The following is a 16,461-nucleotide window of genomic DNA, read 5'->3' on the forward strand; positions in this document are numbered from 1 at the left end:
TCCGAGCAAATTGAACTCCGTATCGGCAATAGATCCCAGCCTGCACAAGATCTCCACCATGCACATAGGATCGCAGCTGCAAATAGACTATCCTCCAACAATTTATAGTTATACCGTATACATCCAAACATCTCCATTGGTTAGATTTACCTGCAAATCCATATTTGGTCTATCTGTAAGTATGATCTGTCTACGGATCTATTAGTAATTTGACTGAAAGAGATTTCTCTAAAAAAAGAGTTGTGCTGCTCCTGGAATGAGTTACGTGCTTTTTATTGGGATTGCTGGTCGTGGTGGTTTCCTTTTGGGACAAAGCTATTCACATCCCATCTGAAATTGACATACTCAGGTATTAAATGTCACTAGATTCTGCTTCATGCTTCCATTTTTCCTTGGGACAAAAAAGGTACATTGATGCAGTTTGATTAAGCAGAGTAATCTGACTTCAACAATATTTTTCCTCTATCATTGTCCGACGACAAATGTTTTTGTCGCTATCATTGTCCTCCAAGCAAATTTGTGCTGATACATTATCCCAGTGTCAACACCTGCCTAAGACAAAACTACAGAATGTTGGTCGAGATTTGGGCAGAGCGGTCGAGTCACACTGAAAGACTATGTAGCTCAAAAGTATAATGAGCATCAGTCACGTAGCTTCACAGAGCCATTGCCAATTAGCAAGCATCATTTCCACTGCACAGCACTACTACAGTCAGGGAGTTGTTGCCGATTACAAGCTACAGTAAGCAATCACAGTAGGAGATGCTGACATCCATAGACGCCGTAAAGAACGCCGCAGGTATTCTTGTAGAAATACTGGATCTGGAGCAAGTCCCTTTGGCCGCTGAAGACATCTCAAACTAAGCAGGGCGTCAGAGGCAGCCTGGTGCCCCTTCCCAGTCCTCTTCGCTCCAAGTTCTGTAGCAACCGCATCAAGCTTTCCCGGAACTCTCTCCTTGTTGATACACTTGCCGTACTTTGAGAACGACTTGCAGTCAAATGATGAAGGGAAATACTCTACGACTTGCAACAGGAACTGGAGTCGTGTTTCTGGCAATGGATCCTTCGTTAGGAGATTTATCATGAGTTCAAAATCTTGATAACCCACAAAGGTAACCCAGGTGACATTCTTGTTCTGCAGGAGACCGGACTCACGTAACATGTTCTTGAACTCCGAGGCTGGAAGTCCCTTTGTCGCATGCTCCTCTAATATCAGTGCACTCTCCCTCAGGAATTTCACTCCACAGTGGTCACCAGATCTCCTAGTGGGGCCGAACAAGAGATTTAATTGGAACATTGCACCTCCGAGCAAATTGAACTCCGTATCGGCAATTCCGATCCCAGCCTGCACAAGGTCTCCACCATGCACATAGGATCGCAGCTGCAAATAGACTATCCTCCAACAATTTATAGTTATACCGTATACATCCAAACTTCTCCATTGGTTAGATTTACCTGCAAATCCATATTTGGTCTATCTGTAAGCATGATCTGTCTACGGATCTATTAGTAATTTGACTGAAAGAGATTTCTCTAAAAAAGGAGTTGTGCTGCTCCTGGAATGAGTTACGTGCTTTTTATTGGGATTGCTGGTCGTGGTGGTTTCCTTTTGGGACAAAGCTATTCACATCCCATCTGAAATTGACATACTCAGGTATTAAATGTCACTAGATTCTGCTTCATGCTTCCATTTTTCCTTGGGACAAAAAAGGTACATTGATGCAGTTTGATTAAGCAGAGTAATCTGACTTCAACAATATTTTTCCTCTATCATTGTCCGACGACAAATGTTTTTGTCGCTATCATTGTCCTCCAAGCAAATTTGTGCTGATACATTATCCCAGTGTCAACACCTGCCTAAGACAAAACTACAGAATGTTGGTCGAGATTTGGGCAGAGCGGTCGAGTCACACTGAAAGACTATGTAGCTCAAAAGTATAATGAGCATCAGTCACGTAGCTTCACAGAGCCATTGCCAATTAGCAAGCATCATTTCCACTGCACAGCACTACTACAGTCAGGGAGTTGTTGCCGATTACAAGCTACAGTAAGCAATCACAGTAGGAGATGCTGACATCCATAGACGCCGTAAAGAACGCCGCAGGTATTCTTGTAGAAATACTGGATCTGGAGCAAGTCCCTTTGGCCGCTGAAGACATCTCAAACTAAGCAGGGCGTCAGAGGCAGCCTGGTGCCCCTTCCCAGTCCTCTTCGCTCCAAGTTCTGTAGCAACCGCATAAAGCTTTCCCGGAACTCTCTCCTTGTTGATACACTTGCCGTACTTTGAGAACGACTTGCAGTCAAATGATGAAGGGAAATACTCTACGACTTGCAACAGGAACTGGAGTCGTGTTTCTGGCAATGGATCCTTCGTTAGGAGATTTATAATGAGTCCAAAATCTTGATAACCCATAAAGGTAACCCAGGTGACATTCTTGTTCTGCAGGAGACCGGACTCACGTAACATGTTCTTGAACTCCGAGGCTGGAAGTCCCTTTGTCGCATGCTCCTCTAATATCAGTGCACTCTCCCTCAGGAATTTCACTCCACAGTGGTCACCAGATCTCCTAGTGGGGCCGAACAAGAGATTTAATTGGAACATTGCACCTCCGAGCAAATTGAACTCCGTATCAGCAATTCCGATCCCAGCCTGCACAAGGTCTCCACCATGCACATAGGATCGCAGCTGCAAATAGACTATCCTCCAACAATTTATAGTTATACCGTATACATCCAAACTTCTCCATTGGTTAGATTTACCTGCAAATCCATATTTGGTCTATCTGTAAGCATGATCTGTCTACGGATCTATTAGTAATTTGACTGAAAGAGATTTCTCTAAAAAAGGAGTTGTGCTGCTCCTGGAATGAGTTACGTGCTTTTTATTGGGATTGCTGGTCGTGGTGGTTTCCTTTTGGGACAAAGCTATTCACATCCCATCTGAAATTGACATACTCAGGTATTAAATGTCACTAGATTCTGCTTCATGCTTCCATTTTTCCTTGGGACAAAAAAGGTACATTGATGCAGTTTGATTAAGCAGAGTAATCTGACTTCAACAATATTTTTCCTCTATCATTGTCCGACGACAAATGTTTTTGTCGCTATCATTGTCCTCCAAGCAAATTTGTGCTGATACATTATCCCAGTGTCAACACCTGCCTAAGACAAAACTACAGAATGTTGGTCGAGATTTGGGCAGAGCGGTCGAGTCACACTGAAAGAGTATGTAGCTCAAAAGTATAATGAGCATCAGTCACGTAGCTTCACAGAGCCATTGCCAATTAGCAAGCATCATTTCTACTGCACGGGACTACTACAGTCAGGGAGTTGTTGCCGATTACGAGCTACAGTAAGCAATCACAGTAGGAGATGCTGACATCCATAGACGCCGTAAAGAACGCCGCAGGTATTCTTGTAGAAATACTGGATCTGGAGCAATTCCCTTTGGCCGCTGAAGACATCTCAAACTAAGCAGGGCGTCAGAGGCAGCCTGGTGCCCCTTCCCAGTCCTCTTCGCTCCAAGTTCTGTAGCAACCGCATAAAGCTTTCCCGGAACTCTCTCCTTGTTGATACACTTGCCGTACTTTGAGAACGACTTGCAGTCAAATGATGAAGGGAAATACTCTACGACTTGCTACAGGAACTGGAGTCGTGTTTCTGGCAATGGATCCTTCGTTAGGAGATTTATAATGAGTCCAAAATCTTGATAACCCATAAAGGTAACCCAGGTGACATTCTTGTTCTGCAGGAGACCGGACTCACGTAACATGTTCTTGAACTCCGAGGCTGGAAGTCCCTTTGTCGCATGCTCCACTAATATCAGTTCACTCTCCCTCAGGAATTTCACTCCACAGTGGTCACCAGATCTCCTAGTGGGGCCGAACAAGAGAGTTAATTGGAACATTGCACCTCCGAGCAAATTGAACTCCGTATCGGCAATAGATCCCAGCCTGCACAAGATCTCCACCATGCACATAGGATCGCAGCTGCAAATAGACTATCCTCCAACAATTTATAGTTATACCGTATACATCCAAACATCTCCATTGGTTAGATTTACCTGCAAATCCATATTTGGTCTATCTGTAAGTATGATCTGTCTACGGATCTATTAGTAATTTGACTGAAAGAGATTTCTCTAAAAAAAGAGTTGTGCTGCTCCTGGAATGAGTTACGTGCTTTTTATTAGGATTGCTGGTCGTGGTGGTTTCCTTTTGGGACAAAGCTATTCACATCCCATCTGAAATTGACATACTCAGGTATTAAATGTCACTAGATTTTGCTTCATGCTTCCATTTTTCCTTTGGGACAAAAAAGGTACATTGATGCAGTTTGATTAAGCAGAGTAATCTGACTTCAACAATATTTTTCCTCTATCATTGTCCGACGACAAATGTTTTTGTCGCTATCATTGTTCTCCAAGCAAATTTGTGCCGATACATTATCCAGTTGTCAACACCTGCCTAAGATAAAACTACAGAATGTTGGTCGAGATTTGGGCAGAGCGGTCGAGCCACACTGAAAGAGTATGTAGCTCAAAAGTATAATGAGCATCAGTCACGTAGCTTCACAGAGCCATTGCCAATTAGCAAGCATCATTTCCACTGCACAGGACTACTACAGTCAGGGAGTTGTTGCCGATTACGAGCTACAGTAAGCAATAGCTTCACAGAGCCATTGCCAATTAGCAAGCATCATTTCCACTGCACAGGACTACTACAGTCAGGGAGTTGTTGCCGATTACGAGCTACAGTAAGCAATCACAGTAGGAGATGCTGACATCCATAGACGCCGTAAAGAACGCCGCAGGTATTCTTGTAGAAATACTGGATCTGGAGCAAGTCCCTTTGGCCGCTGAAGACATCTCAAACTAAGCAGGGCGTCAGAGGCAGCCTGGTGCCCCTTCCCAGTCCTCTTCGCTCCAAGTTCTGTAGCAACCGCATCAATCTTTCCCGGAACTATCTCCTTGTTGATACACTTGCCGTACTTTGAGAACGACTTGCAGTCAAATGATGAAGGGAAATACTCTACGACTTGCAACAGGAACTGGAGTCGTGTTTCTGGCAATGGATCCTTCGTTAGGAGATTTATCATGAGTTCAAAATCTTGATAACCCACAAAGGTAACCCAGGTGACATTCTTGTTCTGCAGGAGACCGGACTCACGTAACATGTTCTTGAACTCCGAGGCTGGAAGTCCCTTTGTCGCATGCTCCTCTAATATCAGTGCACTCTCCCTCAGGAATTTCACTCCACAGTGGTCACCAGATCTCCTAGTGGGGCCGAACAAGAGATTTAATTGGAACATTGCACCTCCGAGCAAATTGAACTCCGTATCAGCAATTCCGATCCCAGCCTGCACAAGGTCTCCACCATGCACATAGGATCGCAGCTGCAAATAGACTATCCTCCAACAATTTATAGTTATACCGTATACATCCAAACTTCTCCATTGGTTAGATTTACCTGCAAATCCATATTTGGTCTATCTGTAAGCATGATCTGTCTACGGATCTATTAGTAATTTGACTGAAAGAGATTTCTCTAAAAAAGGAGTTGTGCTGCTCCTGGAATGAGTTACGTGCTTTTTATTGGGATTGCTGGTCGTGGTGGTTTCCTTTTGGGACAAAGCTATTCACATCCCATCTGAAATTGACATACTCAGGTATTAAATGTCACTAGATTCTGCTTCATGCTTCCATTTTTCCTTGGGACAAAAAAGGTACATTGATGCAGTTTGATTAAGCAGAGTAATCTAACTTCAACAATATTTTTCCTCTATCATTGTCCGACGACAAATGTTTTTGTCGCTATCATTGTCCTCCAAGCAAATTTGTGCTGATACATTATCCCAGTGTCAACACCTGCCTAAGAAAAAACTACAGAATGTTGGTCGAGATTTGGGCAGAGCGGTCGAGTCACACTGAAAGAGTATGTAGCTCAAAAGTATAATGAGCATCAGTCACGTAGCTTCACAGAGCCATTGCCAATTAGCAAGCATTATTTCCACTGCACGGGACTACTATAGTCAGGGAGTTGTTGCCGATTACGAGCTACAGTAAGCAATCACAGTAGGAGATGCTGACATCCATAGACGCCGTAAAGAACGCCGCAGGTATTCTTGTAGAAATACTGGATCTGGAGCAATTCCCTTTGGCCGCTGAAGACATCTCAAACTAAGCAGGGCGTCAGAGGCAGCCTGGTGCCCCTTCCCAGTCCTCTTCGCTCCAAGTTCTGTAGCAACCGCATAAAGCTTTCCCGGAACTCTCTCCTTGTTAATACACTTGCCGTACTTTGAGAACGACTTGCAGTCAAATGATGAAGGGAAATACTCTACGACTTGCTACAGGAACTGGAGTCGTGTTTCTGGCAATGGATCCTTCGTTAGGAGATTTATAATGAGTCCAAAATCTTGATAACCCATAAAGGTAACCCAGGTGACATTCTTGTTCTGCAGGAGACCGGACTCACGTAACATGTTCTTGAACTCCGAGGCTGGAAGTCCCTTTGTCGCATGCTCCACTAATATCAGTTCACTCTCCCTCAGGAATTTCACTCCACAGTGGTCACCAGATCTCCTAGTGTGGCCGAACAAGAGATTTAATTGGAACATTGCACCTCCGAGCAAATTGAACTCCGTATCGGCAATAGATCCCAGCCTGCACAAGATCTCCACCATGCACATAGGATCGCAGCTGCAAATAGACTATCCTCCAACAATTTATAGTTATACCGTATACATCCAAACATCTTCATTGGTTAGATTTACCTGCAAATCCATATTTGGTCTATCTGTAAGTATGATCTGTCTACGGATCTATTAGTAATTTGACTGAAAGAGATTTCTCTAAAAAAAGAGTTGTGCTGCTCCTGGAATGAGTTACGTGCTTTTTATTAGGATTGCTGGTCGTGGTGGTTTCCTTTTGGGACAAAGCTATTCACATCCCATCTGAAATTGACATACTCAGGTATTAAATGTCACTAGATTCTGCTTCATGCTTCCATTTTTCCTTTGGGACAAAAAAGGTACATTGATGCAGTTTGATTAAGCAGAGTAATCTGACTTCAACAATATTTTTCCTTTATCATTGTCCGACGAGAAATGTTTTTGTCGCTATCATTGTCCTCCAAGCAAATTTGTGCTGATACATTATCCCAGTGTTAACACCTGCCTAAGACAAAACTGCAGAATGTTGGTCGAGATTTGGGCAGAGCGGTCGAGTCACACTGAAAGACTATGTAGCTCAAAAGTATAATGAGCATCAGTCACGTAGCTTCACAGAGCCATTGCCAATTAGCAAGCATCATTTCCACTGCACAGCACTACTACAGTCAGGGAGTTGTTTCCGATTACGAGCTACAGTAAGCAATCACAGTAGGAGATACTGACATCCATAGACGCCGTAACGAACGCCGCAGGTATTCTTGTAGAAATACTGGATCTGGAGCAAGTCCCTTTGGCCGCTGAAGACATCTCAAACTAAGCAGGGCGTCAGAGGCAGCCTGGTGCCCCTTCCCAGTCCTCTTCGCTCCAAGTTCTTTAGCAACCGCATCAAGCTTTCCCGGAACTCTCTCCTTGTTGATGCACTTGTCGTACTTTGAGAACGACTTGCATTCAAATGATGAAGGGAAATACTCTACGACTTGCAACAGGAACTAGAGTCGTGTTTCTGGCAATGGATCCTTCGTTAGGAGATTTATCATGAGTCCAAAATCTTGATAGCCCATAAAGGTAACCCAGGTGACACTCTTGTTCTGCAGGAGACCGGACTCACGTAAAATGTTCTTGAACTCCGAGGCTGGAAGTCCCTTTGTCGCATGCTCCTCTAATATCAGTCCACTCTCCCTCAAGAATTTCACTCCACAGTGGTCACCAGATCTCCTAGTGGGGTCGAACAAGAGATTTAATTGGAACATTGCACCTCCGAGCAAATTGAACTCCGTATCGGCAATTCCGATCCCAACCTGCACAAGGTCTCCACCATGCACATAGGATCACAGCTGCAAATAGACTATCCTCCAACAATTGATAGATATACCGTATACATCCACACATCTCCATTGGTTAGATTCACCTGCAAATCCCTATTTTGTCTATCAGTAAGCATGATGTGTCTACGGATCTATTAGTAATTTGACTGAAAGAGATTTCTCTGAAAAAGGAGTTGTACTGCTCCTGGAATGAGTTACGTGGTTTTTATTGGGATTGCTGGCCGTGGTGGTTTCCTTTTGGGACAAAGCTATTCGCATCCCATCTGGAATTGACATATTCAGGTATTAAATGTCACTAGATTCTGCTTCATGCTTCCATTTCTCCTTGGGACAAAAAAGGTACATTGATGCAGTTTGATTAAGCAGAGTAATCTGACTTCAACAGTTTTTTCCTCTGTCATTGTCCGACAAGAAATTTTTTGTCCCATCATTGTCTTACAAGCAGTTTTTTGCTGATACATTTTCCCAGTGTCAACACCTGCCTAAGACAAAACTGCAAAATATTGGTCGAGATATTGGCAGAGTGGTCGAGTCACACTGACAGAGTATGTAGCTCAAAAGTATAATGAGCATCAGTCACGTAGCTTCACAGAGCCATTGCTAATTAGCAAGCATCATTTCCACTGCACAGGACTACTACAGTCAGGGAGTTGTTGCCGATTACGAGCTATAGTAAGCAATCACAGTAGGAGATACTGACATCCATTGATGCCGTACAGAGCAGTCTAATGATGAAGGGAAATATTCTACGACTTGCAACAGGAACTGGAGTCGTGTTTCTGGCAATGGATCCTTCGTTAGGAGATTTATCATGAATCCAAAATCTTGATAACCCATAAAGGTAACCTAGGTGACATTCTTGTTCTGTAGGAGACCCGACTCACGTAACATGTTCATGAACTCCGAGGCTGGAAGTCCCTTTGTCGCATGCTCATCTAATATCAGTGCACTCTCCCTCAGGAATTTCACTCCACAGTGGTCACCAGATCTCCTAGTGGGGCCGAACAAGAGATTTAATTGGAACATTGCACCTCCGAGCAAATTGAACTCCGTATCGACAATTCCGATCCCAGCCTGCACAAGGTCTCCACCATGCACATAGGATCGCAGCTACAAATAGACTATCCTCCAACAATTTATAGTTATACCGTATACATCCAAACATCTCCATTGGTTAGATTTACCTGCAAATCCATATTTGGTCTATCTGTAAGCATGATCTGTCTACAGATCTATTAGTAATTTGACTGAAAGAGATTTCTCTAAAAAAGGAGTTGTGCTGCTCCTGGAATGAGTTACGTGCTTTTTATTGGGATTGCTGGTCGTGGTGGTTTCCTTTTGGGACAAAGCTATTCACATCCCATCTGAAATTGACATACTCAGGTATTAAATGTCACTAGATTCTGCTTCATGCTTCCATTTTTCCTTGGGACAAAAAAGGTACATTGATGCAGTTTGATTAAGCAGAGTAATCTGACTTCAACAATATTTTTCCTTTATCATTGTCCGACGAGAAATGTTTTTGTCGCTATCATTGTCCTCCAAGCAAATTTGTGCTGATACATTATCCCAGTGTTAACACCTGCCTAAGACAAAACTGCAGAATGTTGGTCGAGATTTGGGCAGAGCGGTCGAGTCACATTGAAGACTATGTAGCTCAAAAGTATAATGAGCATCAGTCACGTAGCTTCACAGAGCCATTGCCAATTAGCAAGCATCATTTCCACTGCACAGCACTACTACAGTCAGGGAGTTGTTTCCGATTACGAGCTACAGTAAGCAATCACAGTAGGAGATATTGACATCCATAGACGCCGTAACGAACGCCGCAGGTATTCTTGTAGAAATACTGGATCTGGAGCAAGTCCCTTTGGCCGCTGAAGACATCTCAAACTAAGCAGGGCGTCAGAGGCAGCCTGGTGCCCCTTCCCAGTCCTCTTCGCTCCAAGTTCTGTAGCAACCGCATCAAGCTTTCCCGGAACTCTCTCCTTGTTGATGCACTTGTCGTACTTTGAGAACGACTTGCATTCAAATGATGAAGGGAAATACTCTACGACTTGCAACAGGAACTAGAGTCGTGTTTCTGGCAATGGATCCTTCGTTAGGAGATTTATCATGAGTCCAAAATCTTGATAGCCCATAAAGGTAACCCAAGTGACACTCTTGTTCTGCAGGAGACCGGACTCACGTAACATGTTCTTGAACTCCGAGGCTGGAAGTCCATTTGTCGCATGCTCCTCTAATATCAGTCCACTCTCCCTCAAGAATTTCACTCCACAGTGGTCACCAGATCTCCTAGTGGGGTCGAACAAGAGATTTAATTGGAACATTGCACCTCCGAGCAAATTGAACTCCGTATCGGCAATTCCGATCCCAACCTGCACAAGGTCTCCACCATGCACATAGGATCGCAGCTGCAAATAGACTATCCTCCAACAATTGATAGATATACCGTATACATCCACACATCTCCATTGGTTAGATTCACCTGCAAATCCCTATTTTGTCTATCAGTAAGCATGATGTGTCTACGGATCTATTAGTAATTTGACTGAAAGAGATTTCTCTGAAAAAGGAGTTGTACTGCTCCTGGAATGAGTTACGTGATTTTTATTGGGATTGCTGGCCGTGGTGGTTTCCTTTTGGGACAAAGCTATTCACATCCCATCTGGAATTGACATATTCAGGTATTAAATGTCACTAGATTCTGCTTCATGCTTCCATTTCTCCTTGGGACAAAAAAGGTACATTGATGCAGTTTGATTAAGCAGAGTAATCTAACTTCAACAGTTTTTTCCTCTGTCATTGTCCGACAAGAAATTTTTTGTCCCATCATTGTCTTACAAGCAGTTTTTTGCTGATACATTTTCCCAGTGTCAACACCTGCCTAAGACAAAACTGCAAAATATTGGTCGAGATATTGGCAGAGTGGTCGAGTCACACTGACAGAGTATGTAGCTCAAAAGTATAATGAGCATCAGTCACGTAGCTTCACAGAGCCATTGCTAATTAGCAAGCATCATTTCCACTGCACAGGACTACTACAGTCAGGGAGTTGTTGCCGATTACGAGCTACAGTAAGCAATCACAGTAGGAGATACTGACATCCATTGATGCCGTACAGAGCAGTCTAATGATGAAGGGAAATATTCTACGACTTGCAACAGGAACTGGAGTCGTGTTTCTGGCAATGGATCCTTCGTTAGGAGATTTATCATGAATCCAAAATCTTGATAACCCATAAAGGTAACCTAGGTGACATTCTTGTTCTGTAGGAGACCCGACTCACGTAACATGTTCATGAACTCCGAGGCTGGAAGTCCCTTTGTCGCATGCTCCTCTAATATCAGTGCACTCTCCCTCAGGAATTTCACTCCACAGTGGTCACCAGATCTCCTAGTGGGGCCGAACAAGAGATTTAATTGGAACATTGCACCTCCGAGCAAATTGAACTCTGTATCGACAATTCCGATGCCAGCCTGCACAAGGTCTCCACCATGCACATAGGATCGCAGCTGCAAATAGTGTTCATCCAGCGTGGATGGTTCATACGGTAAGCATTGAACACCATCAGGGATGCAAAATTCCGTATCAAGTGCAACTAAGCAGTTCCCGCTTCCAACTAATCTAAGGATGTCACCAATTTGAGAAAATGCTGCCTCAGATGTTTCTTTCCATATCTCTAATATCTGCACCTTGTCTACTCAACATGCAAGCTCGACAGCAACAACAGGAAATGATCCTTCGGCTCAAAGATTGAGGCAGCTCCAGGCCTGTGCGGCAGTGCCCACGTCCAGCCGCTCATGTGGGCTAAACTTTAGCTCTATCACATCGGATGTTTAGATACTAATTAGGAGTATTAAATATAGTCTAATTATAAAACTAATTACACAGATGGAGGCTAATTCGTGAGACAAATCTATTAAGACTAATTAGTCCATGATTTGACAATGTGGTGCTACAGTAACCATTTGCTAATGATAGATTAATTAGGCTTAATAGATTCATCTCGCGAATTAGCCTAGGGGTTCTGCAATTAGTTTTATAATTAGCTTATGTTTAATCCTCCTAATTAGCATCCGAACATTCCAAATGACAGGGCTAAAGTTTAGCCCTGGTATCCAAACAGCTCTAGTCAGAACAGTGACTGGATACTAAATGTAACAACAAGGTGCAAGCTATAGAATGTGTCACTTTAAAGTTCAGCTAAATTGGACACTGCTATTGGTGAACAGAGAATTGTCAAAGAAAAAAAAATATTGACAAAACACTCCTGAGCATAAGATTGCCCCTAATCAGAATTATCGCCTACGTGGCTATGTTACCCCAAAACACAATCGCACCAGATTTTTACTTCTATTGGGCTTCTAATGCCAAGAGCTTGATTTTTAAAACAGGAACAGAGCAAACTTCTAAAACAAGGCATGCCTATGCCGTAATAGGAAAGGAACACAAAACGCCACATGTTTGCAGAATTGCTTATTAATATGCAGATAAATTGATCATGCAGCGTTGTTGATATTTGATCATGTAATTGCAAAACATAACCACCGGATAAACATCAAACTCCAGCCGGAATCAGAACAATGATATCAAAATAGCAGCTACAGTTGGTGAAAACAAGCAAAGCACGGTAGAATTTGCTGAAATGTGATCATAATGACACTGCTACTGGTCAACAGAAAATTGTCAAAGAAAAAAAAAGTTGACAAAGCGTTCACGAGCATAAGATTGCCGCTAATCAGAATTATCACCTATGTCACCTGAAAACACAACCGCACCAGATTTGTACTTCTATTGGGCAACCTTCTATTGAATTATCATAATCAAGTTATTTGCGAAACAGGGCATTGCATGTGAAGAAGTATTGAAACATACGAACATTTTATACTCACAGATCCATATTTATAGATCATGTGGTCCTGAAACCATAACTATTGCAGCCAAAAACAAACCTACACCAGACTTGTACTTCTCTTGGCAAACCCCTAAAAGGGCATGCCGTACTAGGAATTACAACGAACACAAAACGCCACATAAAGCATGCAAGTAAATATAAGCTTGGCATTGTTTTCAGCTCACAACTGCGCAAGCTATAAGCATTGTTTCTGTTACTAAACTATCAAACATGCACAATCAAGTTGCTGACATCAATTGACAGTTTGACACTGGTAGGGATTAGCACAAAATTCCCAAAAGATAACAATGACCAGACGAGGACCATTGCAAACTTTTCTTTGGCAAACTTCTAAAACAGGGCAATTGATCATGTTTGCAGATAAGACAATTACAAGGAACTACAGGGAACACAAACCGCGACATGTTTGCAGATTTGCATATTAGTATGCAGACAAATTGATCATGCAATGCTGTGCACATTTCAAGTGTGTAATTGCAAAGCATAAGCAGTGGATAAACAACCAGTTACAGCAGAAATCAAAAGCATGATATCTGAATTGAAGCTACAGAGGGGTGAAAACAAGCGCACTACTGTAGAATTTGCTGAAACGTAATGATGTCTTACCTTGGGCAGCCGCTGGTGGGAGCTCCCATGCAACAACGTAGCGACCGAAGGCTGGCCGTGGCGGACCTAGGACATTCACTAGCTCATAGGGATCGATGTGCAACATTTTGTGCGCCGGCACATTGACGCCGAAGAGGCAGTGCTCCAGGGCGAAGTAGACCTAGTTGGGGTCCGACGGGCACACGACGGCGAGCACGAGAACGTTCCGCGGCAGCCCAGCATCCGTGTAGCTGACGTCGTCCCAGATCTCCCTGAAGCTCATCATCCAGTCCTTGTCCCACCTCCACCCACCGCGATCGCGGCGGCGCCATGACCACATGCGAACCAGCGCTGCGGCGTCAACTAGAAGCCCCTAGAACATCTTGACCATTGGGCTCTTAGTCTTCTTGTTTGGGCTTGTAGCTATGTCTGTAGTGTTGCTTGTTCTCTTGCGACTGCTACTGCTCAAAGGACTTGCTATGAACACAATTCCATTACAACAATTCCCTACCCTTATTTCATCAACATCAAGTTCATAGTAAATATGTGTTTTCCTCGGACCAATCGGCCCTGTCATAAAGATTCTATACCAGAAAATAAAATGTCACACTAAGGCATTGCAACGTCAATCTACTAGAAAATAAATGGCAAGCATCGACAATTTAAACCCTCCTATCATGACATAGTCCCTAGCATACAATTCTATATCAGAGACAACCATTCACAAGTCCCTAGCATACATTTTGAACCATAATATCATAGGCAACCATTCACAATTCACTACCATATGGAGGCAATTACCTGGGAGAGTGTTTCAAAGGCCTCGCCAACTTCTTCGTCACCGGCATCAACATCCAGTGGATTGTCATAGCAGTGGCCTCCAGAGCAGTGGCGGACCCAGGATTTCAGAGTAGGGTATGCCCATTGCAAGAAAATATTTAGACGAACGACATAAAAAGTTCACAAGGGAATAAATAAAACATACATATAGTACAAACTAAATGTATTCCATAACAAATTGTGATTATAAAACATTAGAAGAAAATTACAATTTAATTTTAACTTTCCGATCCCTCATTGCTTGATACCGATTGATGATGTCATTATCTTTGACTTGCAAAAAGAACTGACGCTCAATAAAGGTTACCAAACAATCATTCAAGTACTGATCTCCCATCCTATTTCTCAACTTGTTCTTCACATGATTCATTATTGAAAACACTCTCTACGGTAGCAGTTGCTACAGGTAACACTAGCACAAATTTGAGAAGTCTGTACACAAGATCATGTTTGTTGTGCTTATTTGTCTAAACCAAATGTCATTTTTGACTTCTTCATGTCAACTGTGTGAGATTGAAATGCATCCACTAGCAATTTTGATACATTGAGCAGTCAATGTACACAGATTGTCAGATTGAGCAATGAGCAGTCGATTTTGATTACCTCGCGGAGTCCGGTGGGGGGCCGGCCGGCCGGGGGCAGCAGGCAGTCCTGGTGGGGGAGAGATGAGCCGGGGAGGGGCCGAGGTGGGGCGGGCGCCTGGCGGGGCGGCGCCGCGGCGGTCTGTGCGCCGGCACCGGCGCGCCGCCCGGGTGGATTCGTGGAGGGACGAGGGGTCTGGAGGCGGCGGGCGGCCGGGATCTCGCCGCGGGGGCCGGGGGGCGCGGCGCGGCGGACGGGGCGACGCCGCGCCGGAGCACGGGAGCGGGGAGCCGCGGCCCGCGGGGGTGGACCGGCGTCTGGCCAGGCGAGCGTGCGCCGTGCCCCGTCGTGCGGCTGTGCCTGGCGGCGGTAGCGGTAGGTCAGGAGACAGGAGCTCGGGACATGGGTGACCGGTTGAGTGCGGTGGTGACCGGGCTGGCGGTAGATCAGTGGCTAGATGGGCCAATGGGCTGGCTGGCCGGGGGTGACCTGCGGGCCGGTTTGGTTTGGACGCGAATTGGAAATAGCTGTGAATATCAATTTTAACACCTAAACTATGGGGGTGTTTGGGAAACCCCTGTTAAAGTTTAACACCTGTCACATCGGATGTTTGGATGCTAATTAGGAGTACTAAACATAAGCTAATTACAAAACTAATTGCACAGATGGAGTATAATTCGCGAGACGAATCTATTAAGCCTAATTAGTCCATGATTTGACAATGTGGTGCTACAGTAACCATTTGCTAATGATGGATTAATTAGGCTTAATAGATTCGTCTCGCGAATTAGCACAAGGTTCTGCAATTAGTTTTATAATTAGCTCATATTTAGTCCTCCTAATTAGCATCCGAACATCCGATGTGACACTGTTAAAGTTTAGCACCTCATATCCAAACAGCCCCTATATTATACATATATATACCTATGAAAACTACTAAAAAAATTTCAAAAAATGTTGGGTACGCCGGGAATACCCAGGCACAACAGTGGGTCCACCCCTGCTCCAGAGGAAGATGCACCGCGTCCTCCTCCCAATCTGCGTCTCCCACGGCTGCCACCTCTACCTCCACGCGTACCTTTACCTCCTCCACGTCCTCCACGCACTCTCCCTACACTAGTTGCGGCGGTCATGGACCGGCGACCACGCCCTCCGCCACCGTGTGCTCCTACCCTGCCTACAGGGGCCCAAGGAGGGAGTTGATGCTCCAAACCAACTGCTCCCCCTTAGAAACTCTTGGTACGACCCAATATTGGGGAACACGTCCACCTTTGAGTTGAGGTCCAAATGCTCCATGTGGCGGCGGGGAGCGGATAGGGAAGGGGCCGACGGCAACGCGAACGGGCTAAAGTCATCTTCGTCTGCATCTTCTGGGGATGTGCGGAATCTACATGCACCGGAGGAAGATCCCTGAGATAGGAACTCCCTGTTGTTGTACTTGTCCATCGGCGGGGTGCGGCGATTGGACGTGTGGGGTCTGGCGGCGGGGGTGGGAGGAATTGGGGGCAGCGGATCCGACGGGGGAGGGTGCGGCCGGCGGTG

At 44.5% G+C, this 16,461-nt stretch overlaps 1 long non-coding RNA gene across 3 annotated transcripts; it reads right to left on the reverse strand.

Annotated features, from left to right (window-relative positions):
- Positions 1 to 371: 371 nt before the first annotated feature.
- LOC111256681 lies at positions 372 to 14,945 on the reverse strand. Of its 3 annotated transcripts, none has more exons than XR_002676858.1 (2): positions 13,519 to 14,945; positions 372 to 9,178 (listed from the first exon to the last, which is right to left on the reverse strand). It is a non-coding gene; the product is annotated as an uncharacterized LOC111256681 (long non-coding RNA). The 3 variants fall into 3 exon arrangements; XR_002676857.1 differs by lacking the exon at positions 372 to 9,178 and adding an exon at positions 9,386 to 11,509; XR_002676859.1 differs by lacking the exon at positions 372 to 9,178 and adding an exon at positions 12,634 to 12,757.
- Between the last annotated feature and the right edge of the window lie 1,516 nt (positions 14,946 to 16,461).

This window comes from Setaria italica, chromosome III (assembly GCF_000263155.2).
Source record: "Setaria italica strain Yugu1 chromosome III, Setaria_italica_v2.0, whole genome shotgun sequence".
Classification (NCBI taxonomy): Eukaryota; Viridiplantae; Streptophyta; class Magnoliopsida; order Poales; family Poaceae; genus Setaria; species Setaria italica.